This window comes from Panthera uncia, chromosome C2 (genome assembly GCF_023721935.1).
Source record: "Panthera uncia isolate 11264 chromosome C2, Puncia_PCG_1.0, whole genome shotgun sequence".
NCBI lineage: Eukaryota > Metazoa > Chordata > Mammalia > Carnivora > Felidae > Panthera > Panthera uncia.
Window position 1 is genome coordinate 19577166 of NC_064810.1, and position 16473 is coordinate 19593638.

Below are 16473 nucleotides of genomic sequence, written 5' to 3' on the forward strand. Positions count from 1 at the left end.
TTATTTAACCACTATGTACTGTGGTCTTTCCATGTTTTTTCTTGTGATTGATTTCTAGTTTCATAGCATTGTGGTCAGAAAATATTCATGGTATGATTTTGATCTTCTTGAATTTTTTGAGACCTGTTTTTTTTACGCAGTATGTAATCTATTCTGGAGAATGTTCAGTGTGCCCTTGAAAAGAATGTGTATTCTTCTGCTTTAGGATAAAATGTTCTGAATATATCTGTTAATTCCATCTAACCCAGTGTGTCATTCAAAGCCATTGTTTCCTTGTTAATTTTCTGTTTAGAAGATCTGTTCATTCATGTAAATGAGGTATTAGTCCCCTATTATTATTGTATTATTATCAATTAGTTCCTTTATGTGTGTTATTAACTGTTTTATGTATTTGGTGATTCTATATTGGGTGCATAAATATTTAGAATTGTTACGTCTTCTTTTTGGATTGTCCCCTTTATTATTATCATATAGTGTAATTCTTGTCTCTTGTTACAGTCTTTGTTTTAATGTCTATTTTGTCTGATAGAAGTTTTGCTACTGCAGCTCTCTTCTGACATCCATTTGCATCATAAATGTTTCTCCATCCTCTTTCAATCTGCAAAAACTCATGATAATCAGCCCCTTTTGTTTTTCCAGTCAGTGGCTTTGGGAAAGTATTTTCCTTGTGCAATCCCCTGTGCATTCCTCTGTCTCTCTGTCTCTCTCCCCGAATAAGGCTCCCTCCACAGCACTCGTGATCCTTTTCTCTTCCAGATCACCTCTCTGCACCTCCTACCTTCCATGATGTGGACTTTTCTCTCCCTCCGGTTGTGCAATTTGTTCTTCTCAGTCCTCAGACTGACTTCTTGGGTGTCCAGAATGAGTTGATATTTATGTAGCTGTGTTTGAGGGATGAGGCAAGCCCAGGGTTCTCCAACTACCCCGCCATCTTAACTTTTCCTCAAGACTAATATAATAAAGATCTTATTTTATCTTCTTAGTAGTGGATCGATTTTTAAAATTTACCCTTTCATTGAGTGTGTATCCTTTTGGAGCCTATGAATTCTGAAGTTCTGTTGTTCTGACTTCTCACTTTATGATACTGTCACGAGGACTTCTGAAGTCCTAGGGCTTTGTGTCCCTTCCTCCAGGCCACAGCTAAGATATTGGCCAACTTCTTCAGGAGAGTTCCCATTTTAGTCTATATCTGCCAACTCTTTTCTGGGTATTTCTATCCTTTTGTCTCCTGAGATCTTCCTTGATTTTTTTGTAAGCTTCAAAAACTGGTTCTTGTATTTTGTCCAGCCCTCATCGTTTTAGGGGAGGATTATTTTTTTCAGATTGTGTAAATATCTATGAAATCAGTAGCCACATTCATTAAAATTTTTTCTCCTCCTGAATCCACAATGAAAAGTCCATTACATAATACTAAGGTAGTAAATATTCTATGTCAATCCTACTCAGCAAAATTAAATTTCCCATTATAATTATTTTCAGTTATAAAATTTCTGTTTGAAGAGATGCTAAAGGGACATATTTTTATGACAAAGTTAGATCCCATTTCAGTGCTATCTGAAGGAATGGAAAATATTAGTTTATTGAAAAAAAACATTAAAATACCAAACTATGGCAATAAAATTAATGAATTTAAAGGGAAAACCTTAATTTCACAATATTTAGGTTTTACTATGAAATACATCATTCCAAGAAGGCAAAATATGCACATTAAAAAAAAAATTCTCCACAGAGTAAATCAGTAACATTTAGAATCCATCTTGATAGAGGATTTTGCAATTAGCTACTGTTGAGGTTAGGTTTTATTTTATTTTCCCCAGTTTCAAATATTACAATAATAGTAATAATGCTTTTCATTTACATATTTATAATTTATAAAACACTTTTCCTTTTAATTTAAACTTCATAGTCTCAAAGAGAGGAAATCACATAATATTTATCTCTGTATTTTTAAAAGATCAAACAGACACAGAAATTATGTGCCTTTCGTGATATATCACGATTTAAAATTTTTTTTAATGTTTATTTATTTTGAGAGAGAGAGAGAGAGAGACAGAGCATGAGCAGGGGAGGGGCAGAGGGAGAGGGAGACACAGAATCTGAAACAGGTTCCGGGCTCCGAGCTGTCAGCACAGAGCTTAACACGGGGCTTGAACTCACGGACCTTGAGATCATGACCTGAGTCAAAGTCTGACGCTTAACCAGCTCAGCCACCCAGGGGCCGCTATATATCATGATTTTAAACAGAAGTGCACAGATCAAACTTGATGTTCTTACTCTGGTCCACCATCCTTACAGTTCAAATTTATATTTTTAATGAGATTTAAGAGTACTCCACAAAGCGTATTTTTAGTACAGAATGCCAACTTTTTAACATATATATTATGCATTCCTGTCAAGCAGTCCAGCAGTGTGGGCTGCCTTACGTAAAAGTACTCCCTTTATCTTTAAGCATACAGCTTATTTACAGAACTGTAAATCTGTTCTGATGAGGGATATTTCATCAACACAATAACTATTTCAGCGTGCTTTGCGGTGAAGATTTCAGCTGCTCTTGATCTTTTCTATAGACATGTGGTTCTTTTAGAGACAAAGTATTCTCAACATAAATAAAATGTCAGGGTGTTTGATATTTCTTTTGTCCCTTTAACTGAGTCAGGTGCTTCTGTAAAAGATAAGAAATTTGGATTTAGTTTTCTTGACCTTGCTTTTCCTTCCAGTGTGGGAATTGCACGCACCTGCTGACACAGTAACCTCCTCGGGCAGTGATAGAGCAGCTTCCTGGTGAGGAAACTACAAAGAACATTCCTCCTCCTTCAGTAAGAGATCTGGGCAAATGAGCTCCTTGAAAGCCAACTGCAAAAGCCCTCCCCACAGATACTTACACTGGGCAGAGACATCCAGCAATGTTTTGAAGGAATCTTGTAAGAACATTTACGTTTTAGGGAAAAGTAACTTCGTGAAGGAAACTTATTAATAGTGATTCATTCGGTAGGTCTATAATGTAGCCTTGTCATTCATTTAAGCGGTGACCCAGCAGCATTGATAGAACCTGAAAACTCGGTGGAAATTCATGATCTCGGTCCTCACTACAGATCCATCAAATCAAAATCTTCATTTCGATTAAATGCTCATTAAAATCTGAGAGCATTGTTCCAAGATGATTTCAGGCATGAATTTTATTAGTAGTAAATAGTTTTCAAATATCCTCCCTAATATATTATTAAATAGGTTAATTTGCTAAACAAAATACTAGGTCATTATTTTACCTAATACATATCCTTTTTAATTCATTTTTTTTCTAATAACAGGTTATAACAGTTACTTCTTTTTTTTTTAATTTTTTTTTAACGTTTTATTTATTTTTGAGACAGAGAGAGACAGAGCATGAACGGGGGAGGGGCAGAGAGAAAGGGAGACACAGAATCGGAAGCAGGCTCCAGGCTCTGAGCCATCAGCCCAGAGCCCGACGCGGGGCTCGAACTCATGGACCGCGAGATCGTGACCTGAGCTGAAGTCCTCCGCTTAACCGACTGAGCCACCCAGGCGCCCCTATAACAGTTACTTCTAAATTGAAAGGAATTTGCTCTGTGTAATCCCCTTCTTTAAACTGAAAAACAGTTCACCAGTTTAACGTGTCTCCTGAATGTAAAGCTCTGTGCAGGTAAAGTTTCCCTTTCGCATTTACTGATGTGTCCTAGTTGAGTAGTATGTTGGCTGTTTCAAAGCACATGGTCAGTAAATATGAGAATACTTGAGATTTCTTTTGAAATATGCCATTGACTGCTACTATTATTTCCCAGAAACAGTTCAGGGAATGCTACAGATCTTTCACATTTTTTCTTTATATAATCTGTTCTTTTTAATTAATTTATTTAAATTTGTTAACATTTAATTATTTTTGAGAAACAGAGAGAAACGGAGCACGAGTGGGGGAGGGGCAGAGAGTGAGGGAGACACAGAACTCTGAGCAGGCTCCAGGCTCTGAGCTGTCAGCACAGAGGCAGATGCGGGACTTGAGCTAGCAAACCATGAGATCATGACCTGAGTGGGAGTCAGACACTTCACCCACTGAGCCACCCAGGAAGCCCTTAAATTCAAGTTAGTTAACATACAATGTTGTACTGGTTTCAGGAGTAGAACCCAGTGATTCATCACTTACATATAATACTTAGTGATCATCATAATTTATAATGTATGCTTAAATTTTTATATTAGAAATATGTTGTACAAAATTTCTAAGGTGATTTTTCTTATATAGGTATTAACAATTAACTATTCCATTTTACATTTACCTGTTTGACTCAATATTATCTTAAGTATTAGTATTTTTCATGCATATAGAAACACGGTAATTTTTTTACTTCAGATGGCATTCTACATCGTCTGTTTATTGTAACTGCAAATGAAATTTACATTGCATTATTAAAGAATCAAGAGGAGAGTGTAATGATATGGCATTCTTCCTGAGCTTATAGGAAAGTCTCATATGGTTCCATAGTGGTAATCGCTCATTTTATATAATGTAGTTTGGGATCTTGGGGTCTTACTCTTTTTTTTTTTAATTTTTAATGTTTATTTATTTTTGATAGAGAGAGAGAGCAAAGCAGGAGAGGGGCAGGGACAGAGGGACACACAGAATCTGAAACAGGCTTTGGGCTCTGACGGATGTGGGGCTTGAACCCAGGAACCGTGAGATCATGACCTGAGCCAACACGGGATGCTTAACTGACTGAACCACCTAGGCGCCCGGGGTCTTACTCTTTTGGTAATACTTACATGTGTAATAGTTCTACTCACAAAGGAACCAGAACTTCTGCCCCAACTGCTTGTTACTTACAGTAGGGTTTGTATTTATCACTTTCTTAATGCACACTCTAATGGCACCTTTTAACTACATTTTCCCTCCTAGGTCTTTGGTTTCTGCCGTTAAAAAATGACTTCACTTTTAAGATGTAAGAACTGAGATAGCTAAAAACCGTGTTTGCTCTAAGGCAAAACTGAAGTTTGTCTCATATCTGTTAAATTCAGTGGGATTCTCTCTGTAAGATTATTTTCTTAGCAATAAGTTACCTCCAATATAATACATTGACACTGAATCACTTTCAATCATAAACTGGTTATTTGAGTGTTAATGTAAATGATCACAAACCATTGGCAGAAAATTCTTTCTCAAAGTGCTCAGGCATGTGTACACCAAGGAAGTTTAGAATAATGCAGTCTAGAAATGCTGATAAATGCAAAAGCCCTGGGATTTTTCAGGTGAGGTCAATGCTGCTAATCTGCAGACCACCCTTTGGAAAGATTTTTGAAAACATTTAAGCACAATGCTATCACAAAACTTCCTCCTCCCAAGTCAAGCTGTGCTGACAGCTCAGAGCCTGGAGCCTGCCTCAGATTCTGTGTCTCCCTCTCTCTCTCTCTGCTCCTCCCCTTTTCCTGCTCTGTATTTCTCTCTCTCGCTCTCAAAAATAAACATTGAAAAAGTAATTAAAAAAAACTCTTCCTCCTCAGTCTCATTTACTTTAACCTGTTGATTTCTTAGGATCATACACCTACGAATATGTTTTCCCTTCTTCTGTCCGCACCTAATTATTCAAAACATTAAATATCATTACTGTCCTACTTACCTAATCTCAGATTACATTGTGCACCATTCACATTTACTTTTAAAGTGGCTTCCATCTTCAAAAGTTTTCTGGTCTTTTAAGAAAAACATAGTGACTCTTACATATAAAATTCAGTAGGTTATTAGTGTATTTTGCAGTGTTTAATTTTTTTTTTTCCCTCTGATATCCGTATTTGACATGTGGAAAACCGTTTCCTTCTTGAAACTCTCTTGGCCTCCTCTACTCGGATATTTCCTTGTTCTCTTCTTCACAGTTTGATAATTAGTTCCCAGTGGCTTTCCCTGGAATTCTAAACGTGATCATTGATATCAAGTCTTCCTGAGGAAAAAATATTCACTCATTTGGCTTCAGCTATCTTCTGCATGTTGATGATTTCTCAATATCAAACACAGGAAGGTATCCAAACCTGAACTGTTCGCCTTGTTCTCCAATCCTCACCAAAATTCACCTCTTTATCGCTGTGCAAATCTACTTTCAGCACAATCTGCTTAATTCCTGTTCCAAATCAACAGGGAGTCCTTGATTCATTCACTTTTAAAGTTTCCTATCACATTCTATCAATACTTCCCTCTAAATGTTCCAGAAGACGTTTCCCCATCCTTATCATTCCTGAAATTGCCTAATCCACACTGTCATTGTTTATTTTGGTACAATGCAGTAACCTTTTAACTGGTCTCCTTATGTCTTTTCATCCAAGGCTAATCATTTTATACTGTCACTAGTCTGATGTTTCCAATTCAGAAACTAATTTTGGATTCCTTTTTGAAAGTAATCCTATGTATCTCCCAACTATTTCAGAATAGATTATCCTGAAAACCCTTTAAAAATTTGCACCACTCATAATCAAAATCTCTTCATTTTGATTCATTCTTCATTCCTCTCCCTGCCCACATCCAACCTAAGTATAATATGCTTTGAAAAAACCTACCTTGGGGCGCCTGGGTGGCGCAGTCGGTTAAGTGTCCGACTTCAGCCAGGTCACGATCTCGCGGTCCGTGAGTTCGAGCCCCGCGTCAGGCTCTGGGCTGACGGCTCGGAGCCCGGAGCCTGTTTCCGATTCTGTGTTTCCCTCTCTCTCTGCCCCTCCCCCGTTCATGCTCTGTCTCTCTCTGTCCCAAAAATAAATTAAAAACGTTGAAAAAAAAAAAAAAAATTAAAAAAAAAAAAAAAAAAGAAAGAAAAAACCTACCTTGATCGTCCCTTCTGCTCTCTGAGGTACCACATATAATGTTGTGATTTGAAGTTTTTACATCTGTTTCCTTCTTTTATTTATAATAATATTCAGAGTTATCTTCAGTTTCAAGCATAATGTTGTATATAGAAAAAGCTATTTAAAAATTTTATTGACTCAAAGATATAAATTCTTTCTTATGGCGAAATTAACATTTCTAAAATGACTTTTTGAATAGAAAGGACATAAAGACAGTGAATTTGATAAGGAAATGACCTTCTATTCTTAATCTTTTATGGCAATTTAACTAACTAGTACTTTCATGATTCATATTCTGTTTCTGAGAATAATAATGATGTAGCTGCCATTTAATGTTTGGTTATTATTTGAAACACTTTATTTATATGGGTCTGATTCCCGACTGGTAAAAATTGCTAGGGACAGAAACCAAACTCCAACTCTAATGTTAAAAACAAAACAGAATGAAAGACCTCCGGTTTAATGACAGATATATATATATACGTATATATATATATATATATATATATGTGGTTCAATGTCATTAGTCTTATGCCCCACCTCACATACACCAACATGTACCTACTGCTCACTGTCACACACACACAGATTCCATATATGTACACACATGCTCTTCTCCACTTTGACTTTTACTTTTCAATATTCCTCTACTACAGAAACATTCTTAAGGTGGCACCTTCCTCCCCATGTTCTCTCCCTCCTAGTATCTCTCCTTAGTGTCATCATCCTTTCTTGAAGATTGACCTGCGACTTGCTTTGAATCAATACAATGAGGAAAAATGATGGAATGTAGAGATTACATGTACAAGATTACATTATATAAGATTGTAATGCCTTTTATGGGAAAAGACTCTCTCTTGCTGGTTTGATGAAGGAAACAGGTATGTCGGTGACATAAGAAACGAAACATTGAGATTAGGATCTGGGAACTGAGAGTGGTTTCCAGCCAAGAGACAGTGAGAAAATAGGACATTATTGCTTATTGCTATAACCATAAGACATTGAATTCTATCAACGACATGAACTTATAGCAGATTCTTCTTTAGTAAAGTTTCCAGGTTTATAATACAACCATGGTGGACATATTGATTTCAGCCTTGCAAAAGACCTATGTAAGCCATGTTGGACTCCTGACCCTTAGACACTGGGACATAATAAATCAATGTCTTAATCTAAGTTTGTGATGATATTGTCGTGTAGTAATAAAACAACAACAACAACAACAAAACAACAAAAAAACAAAAAACAACAACAACAACACATCCTCCTTCCCAGGTGTTTTGTGTCTGTGGGAAGGAAAATTCTAAAATGGCTATCTTAACGCTTCTAAGCCTAACCCTTGGGACTGTGAATAAGGTCAGATATTCAGCCCATTATTATACTAAGTTGTATGGCAAAGAGATTATTGAAAAGGTAAAAAAAAAGGTTACTAGTCCATTGACTTTAATTAGTAAATTCTCAAAAAGAAAACTGAGTAGGCCTAATTTAGTCTGTTCGTTCAGAGTAGAGTTGTGGGCTTATTTTGGTTGTTGTGTTTGTAGCTAATGGGAAGATTAGCCAGAAGATACTGGCTAACTGGAAGATATGGAAGTCAAAGCCATTCTAAGTATGAGGAGAATTTGATGTCATAGCATTGTCTTGAAGATGAAGGGATGTCATATGTCAAGAATCCAGGTGACATCTAGATGATAATAATAGATCTTCTTCAACAGCCAACCAGGAAATGGGAACCTCAGTCCTACAATCAGAAGGAACTGAGTTTTGTCAGTTATCTGAATGAGCTGGGAAACAAAATCTTCCCAAAGCCTCCAGAGTAGAACTCAGCCTGGCCGACACTTTGATTTCACCTTTGTGAGATCACAGGCAGAAATCCCAGTTGAGCCTACCCAGACATAAAAATGAGATTATGTAAAACATTCCTGGTCATTCTAAGGCTATTGTAAAACTACTATATGTGAATGAGATGGTTATACATTGGAGGTTTTCAGACAAAGAGCAACATAAGTCATGTGGATGAAGGAAATCTCTAAATGCAGTGTAGTATATATATTTTGGAGGTGTTGGAAGCAGAAACATCAGCTTGGATTCCATTGCAATACGTATTTAAGAGATGATAGTGTCTTGGGCTAAAATAATAACATTGAAGATGTTGAGAAGCAGGGATAATGGGCAAAATCTTTAATGCCTAGTATGACATCGATAATAAGAATTCACAACAGATGCTATAACACTTAGAATAGTTACTAGGTAATATACCACATTTGAAAATGCAAAATGAATAGAAAAGTCCAACGTCAGCATATATTTTGAAAATAAAGCTCATATATTTTGCTTACAGATTGGATAGACAGTGTGTTTTCATGTTAAATGATATTTAAAGGGATATTTTATCAGTCCTGTCAAAGACAAGGCAACTAAAAAATAAAACTCTAGGTGACTCCATCAGGAAGGCTATTTGTACTAAGTAAAGTGAAAAATCTAAAATGGATGGAGGAGGGAATTGACAATCATTAAAAATCCTACCATACTGAGAATCATAGGAATTCTTAATTATTTTTGATCCTTGCACCTCTTTCTTAGAGCAGATTTGTAAATTCATGAAATCAAATACATTTCTAGGAAATCTACGGTTTCACCAAGATTTAATACATTCTGTATCAATATATGTTGTTCTTCCTTAACAAATTAAATTAAAAGAAATAGCAGCATTTGTAAAACCTACCATTAATATCAAAGAAGTGGTTAGCTTATTACTTTGAGATCTCTCCAACAACTAAATAAGTTTTATATGAAAACATGTGATTTATATTGGTGAAAAGTAATAGTTAGTACTAATACTTATATAATTTGTTGCCTACCTTCCTTTAGGAAATATGAAATTTCAATGAGAGATTAGTGAAGTGAATTTTTTTCCCCCTGTAACCAAGTTTATGGTCCCTCTGAATTTCCTCCATGGTCAACTACTGATAATATAGTGCTTGCTTTATTAGTCACCTTTATGTCATCAGGCTGCCCTTCCTTATCATATTTCAAAAGATTTTAATATTGAAGGTTGTACAAAGGAAGCTATACACTCATGATCTTAAAATGCTGGAACATAAAAGGGGACAAAAGTCAGAAAACATAATGGAGGGACCAACTTATCCAAATATTTGTTAAAGTCTTTGAGTGACAGGAATCATTTTATTCACAACAATTAAGTCTTCTCTGAATCATTATTTAAAAAATTCACCTAAAATGGTTTTATTTTGCAAAAGGAAAAAGAGCTTTGTTAATATTCCCTTTGTCATTGATTTTATTTCAAGAGGTATGAAAGTTTAAGAACAATAATATTGTGCACAATGAACATATATATATGTATTTGTCTAGAAATAAAACCGTGTTGGCAAGCTTATAAAATTATGTTCACGTAGGAAAGAACATCCATAGAACAGATATGACCCTTAACAATGTCTCATTCGTTGAAAACTTATTCAGTCTGTGTGCCAAGAAAAATATTGAATAAAATTGGTGTTTTCATGGCTTATGAACTAGTAAAATGAAGCGAATTAAACACAAGACCCTAGTGACTCTTTCCACTGAATACAGTAGCAAAAGTTCTTTAATTGGTCAGTTGCCCTAAGGCTTATGGTTCATTGACTTAATTAGAGCCAAGTAAAATGATTTCATCATGAAAGAAAATGTTTGAAGGGCACAAGATCTCTATATGATTGTGAGGATATTCTCTATATGAATGTGGAAATATGAATGTGGGAAATCAAATAGCTATGTCCTGGGTTAGGAGAGTGTTCGGCTTTGCAGTACATTCCCTATAATCTCCTAACCCAGGGCATAGCTATTTGATTTCCCACATATGAATATGTCTTTGTATGCTTATAAGATGATAAAGAGCAATATGTTTTAAAGAGATCTGTAAAAATATAAGGAAAAGTGAACATTGAGTAGACATGCAAAAAAGTTAAATTTAGCTGCTCCAGACCTACAGAAGCAATTAAGATGTTTTCAATTTTTAAAATTTTGTTTTTCATTTTGTGGATTTTTTTTCCTAAATTAAAGTGTTAACATTCATAACAGTTAAACTTTATTTTAAAGTGATGAACATTTTTCAAAAATAATAATCAGAACCAGCCATAGTTTTATACATATAAACATAATTTATTAAAATTTTTATTCAAACATCTTCTCCACTATGCCAAATTCTTTAAAGTTAGTATAGCTTGCGCAACACAAGTTTGATACCAAATATTAGTGACATGAAGCCAAATAACTTTCAGATTTCCACGTAATCAAAACAAGTGAAGACTAGATGGTTAATTTGTTTTGGGTTTTGCCAATTAATCCTCAAAGTTTCGCCCAATAGCACTTCTGATCTACTATGTGAACACTTTGTACCTCATTTTAAGAGAGAAAGCTTATTTTTTCCTCCTGTTGAGTATCGACCGATTTTGCGGCTAGCTGTGACCAATAAAATGCATCGGGGGTGATAATTTGGGATGTTGGATCTCAGGCATTATGGGAATATAGCAAGCCCCACTTCCTGCCTGCCAGAATTCAGTTGCCATGCTGTACGAAGCCCAAACAGCCACATGGAGAGTCCACTTGGAGAAGAACCAGGCAGATAGTGCTAAAAGTTCCAAACACATGGCCTAAATCAAAACATTCCATCCACCACCCTTGCCCCCTGGCATTCTAACTACCCTAGCTAAGATAGTAGACACATGAGAATAGTCATAGTTAACATTGTAGCCCAGCAGACATTATGTCAAGCAGAAGTGAGCTATCACCACTGAATACCACAGAATTGCAAGATACGAAGATGTTGTTCTAAGCCATTGAATTTTGGAGCAGATTATTCTGCAGCAGTTGGTAGATAAAATGAGTGAAACACCAAGAATTATAGCTTCATCCAAAGATTGAGCTTCCATGCTCTAATTTTTGTGTGATATGAGTAACTAGAAAACCTTGGAAGACATTCACTGATATCAATCCCCTTTGACGACAATGAACCTTTCATTAAATAGCTTACTAGCCACCACCATACATTATGATGCAGTAAGAGAGATGAGAAGTAATTCGAATGGTTTTTGTTAATTCTGCCCCAATGGCTGTCTGTAAGTTATCATGTTTTTTTTTTTTTTTTCTTTTGGATTATCATGAACACCTGGGAGATGTAAACCAGGGGATAATAGTTGAATAGTTAACTTAGGAGCTAAAAAGTTATTTTGGTTACCTTTTTTCCATGTAGAAGATAGATCATGTTTTACTTGAGTCTATGTTTTCTTCATAATTTAAGAAATGAATCAATCATTTTAAAGATTTTATTTTTACGATCACTATGTTATTCCCATCGTCCTTATTTATTTCTTGTGTAGAGACCTCTTTTCTGTTTCATTTCTCTTCTGTCGTCATGTAAAAACTCCAGATACAGTGATTGCTAACGTGGTTGGATAGAATGGGCTTCATCTTTTTTCCCCCCTCTTATAATTGTTTAGTCTACATTTGCCCTTACATGCCATTGAAAAAATAGCATTAGAATCAAACATGCATTACTGTAAACAGCAGCAGAAGAAATTTACATAGTTAAATGTGATAAGTGACATTTTATGACACCTTACATACAGTGATTTTATAATTGTGTTTCATCAACGTAACTAACAGAGTAACAATTATTTGTATCTAAATTTGGAATTTACTCTTTAGGAATTTTTATAAGGTAATATAATAATTGCTTGTGTTTAATCAATGTAACATAAAGGTAATTTTTTATTAATTGCAGTCTGAACTTAAAATTTAGTATTCCAATAAGTATATTGCTATGGACCATTACAGATGTGAATTTCATGAAACTGATGGTACTAATCAGATCCATGATCATTCATTTATTTATTCATCCACTTAAAAATATCTGATTAACTGCTTTTCATTTCCACATACTGGACGATTGCTAGGAATACAGGGGCAAATGAGTGCCCTGTTCTATACAGTTCTTTGGAACTTCCTATAGTACAGAGTGCTAACATAAGCACATGGAAGAAGGGAATAATAGCTCTGACTACTGGGATTATAGGCCTGATATACATGAGACTCTAAGCACCGTTAACTCCTATCAACTATTAGCCACATAACATAACTGAAGACTTGAGAAAAAAAGCACTGATTTGTCACGTACTGGTAGTTGAAGGGGGCGATGCACACAATCCTCTGAATGAAAGTTTTCATTGTGCTTCAATGACTTCAATTGAAATTCAGTATCAGCTATTTCAAAACTGTTGACCTATAATCTATAATCTATAAATCCTAGAAAAATATATTTCAGATTAATATTTCAATTAGACAAAATTATGACTGGGAAGATAGTACATTACACTAGACTACTTTTTTCCCCCCTTTTGGTCACAGAATGTCAATTACAATTTTCAAATTAAAGGAATGGGAAAATCTAGTCATTAGTAAAGCATTATTTCATTTAGTGTAGTGACAGAATATTACATAAACTCTGGATAGTGTAAAACTTGACTAAGAAAGTAACATTTCTAGATTAGTTTAGACTATAAAGAAAACATGTTCTTATACGCTTTGGTACACATAGATGAATACAGTGATAAAATAGTGTAGCTGATGGATTTTGACTGTTTTTATAAGGTGATATAAATTATAATGTTTTATGTGCCGTGAGAATATTTTGAAGCCATTGATAACTTAAAAAGTATAAAACTCATTTAAAATTTTCCACACTGAGTCAATCACATATAAACTTACATGAAATGATTTTTTTAAAAATGAGACCTACAGAGAATCTTTGATGCGGATTTAAATAACTAAACCAGAAACGTTTTGGTAATAACATTTTTAGATTCAGAACTAGAATCCAAAATATAGCCACCTAGTACAATATTTAAAAAAAAATAATATTTATGTATTTTTGAGAGAGAGAGAGAGAGAGAGAGAGAGAGAGAGAGAGAACCAGCAGGGGACAGGCAGAGAGAGGGAGACACAGAATCTGAAGCAGGCTCCTGACTCCCAGCTGTCAGCACAGAGCCTGACGTGGGGCTTGAACTCACAAACTATAAGATCATGACCTGAATGAACCAAAGTCGGACACTCAAGTGACTGAACCACAAGGCACCCTTCTTCTTCAGTAAGTTTTAACTGGTTTTTAAAAGTTGCCTCAAAACCAAAAGCGCAATTAATTAGAAATGTAATAAAATTAAATATCTTATGTTAAAATATAAGCAATCCAGTATTTACAAAGTACTTTTTGCTAAGAAGAAATTTTGCGATCTCTCTATCATCTGCCACCTTGTATTAATTTCAAATCAGTGAATTAACAGAAAGCAAGAAAGTGATCTTCAGTTGAGTGAAAAATGCTTGATCTTGAATATGTCAAACTTGTCTAACAGCTCAGATTTCACAGGATTAGCTACATTAGATCTAAAGAAGAAAGGAAATACAGCAGGATGTTTCCTCTATAGGCAAATACTTTTATGAAAACAATAATCCTATTCATAAGCAATTAAGAAAACACCATTAATAATCTGTTCCCCTCTAATAAGTTTGAGCTTAACTTTAAACATTTTTGCCTGTTAATGTACATTGGAATTAGGTGAGGAAGGTAAGTAATAACTTGTTTACTTATTTTTTACATCTTCAGGATCTTGACGGAAAATCACTATTCAATATCTTGGATTAATCCAAACAAAATAATTTTTTAACTGCATGGTATATAGCCCTATCATTGTGTTTGTTTAGTTTGGTTTCATATATATATATATATATATATATATATATATATATATATACACATATATATAAAGGTTATTTGAGTAGACAATTGTAATGAGGTGCTATATTGAAGAGCAGTAAAAGTTCTTACATCATAAAAAGCAGTATTAATCAAAAATATATGAAGCATTAAAGAATGGAACAACTTTTTCAATGATCCATATACAAAAAGGATGATTTCTTGAAGCAATTTTTATATATTCTTATATAAATTGGCCTTCATTTCACTGACATTAGAAGAAAACAAATGCTTTTAAACAATAAAATTTCCATTTGCTTTTAACTAATAGAACCTACAGGGATTCATTGTAAAGCCGATTATACTTATTTGATTCCATTAGTGTTATCATTTTTATTTCATGATTAGTTAGCCCTATTTTAAACCAACCATAACATGACAATGTTCATATTAGCTCAGATGTAAAAATGATTTCAAATGAAGTTGCTTTCTATAAAGTTTTCCTTGCTTTTTTTTTTTCTTTTTAAAGTAAGTTTCTGATAATACATTACTCATTTCCCATATGTGTTAGCTGTATTTGGGTCTTTGGAAATTAAATCTACTAATTAGATTCCCATACATTTTTATTACCTGATCTCAAAATTTATTAATATATCTTAAGAAAAAATACTAAAATGATAATTTCTTCTATCTCATAAATTGTCCTTATCCCAAGTTCCATTAATATTTATTTTCATAGCCAAAGCAATTGTACATGCATTCCCACCTTTTTTTTCCTCTAAGGACCCTCTTTACGACCTCCAATTTTTGTTCTAATATTATTCTGTAAGGTGGTTTCATATTTCATACAGACTCTTTTTAATAGGCTATTATTAATTATTGAACTTCATTTTCCTTCTTTGTAAGAACTAATCAGAATCAATAATGGCTTCTTACCTATTCCTCCTACATAACAAATTTGTTACTAGATTTCTTGGTATAGCCAGAAGTTGACTATTAATTATTCTTTCATAAACTCATCTAATGGTTAATGTAGTATAAGGGTCAGTCTATATATCTGTCTTCCTGTCTGTCCATCTGTCTATCATCCATTATCTATCTATATCATCTGTTAGGCCAGAGAGGCATGGAGAGGGTTGGAAAAGTAACTAATTAAATTACATAGATACATACATACAAAATCCCCAAATTCAGCTTATTGGGGAAAACTGTGAATACCCAGAGAATTATTTAGATATTTTAATAAATTCTTCTTAAAATTTTTTTTTAACGTTTTTATTTTTGAGACAGAGAGAGACAAAGCATGAACGGGGGATGTTTATTTATTTATTTCGAGAGAGGGAGAGCATGTAGGAGAGGGGCAGAAAGAGGGAGAGAAAAGGAATCACAAGCTGGTTCCAAGCTCAGAGCAGAGCCCAACACAGGCCTGGATCTCCCAACTGTGAGATCATGACAGGAGCTGAAATCACGAATCGGATGCTCAACTGACTGAGCCACCCAGGTGCCCCATTTTTTAATATTTTTCCTTAAAATTAAAATTAAACGAGTATTTATTGTTTAGCCTAAAGTGGTTGATCTGTGATTATATTTGTAATTATATTTTCTCCTTCTTCTACATGACATTCTTAAATTTGGGATTCCAGAAAGCCCAACAAAAATCTGTCTTTCCCCACTGTCTTGCGTGACCATGAACAACTATTTAACTTCTTTAAACTGTAGTGTCACCTATAACATGAGAATGATAATATTCTTTTCAAAAGATTTTTGACCTCATTTAATGAGATAAAGACAGAAAGAGTGTCATAGTTTGTGACCAATAAATGACAGTTTAGCACAATTTTCACTATTAGCATTATACACAATAAACAAAGGGTTTTTTAGGTCTCTACATGTTA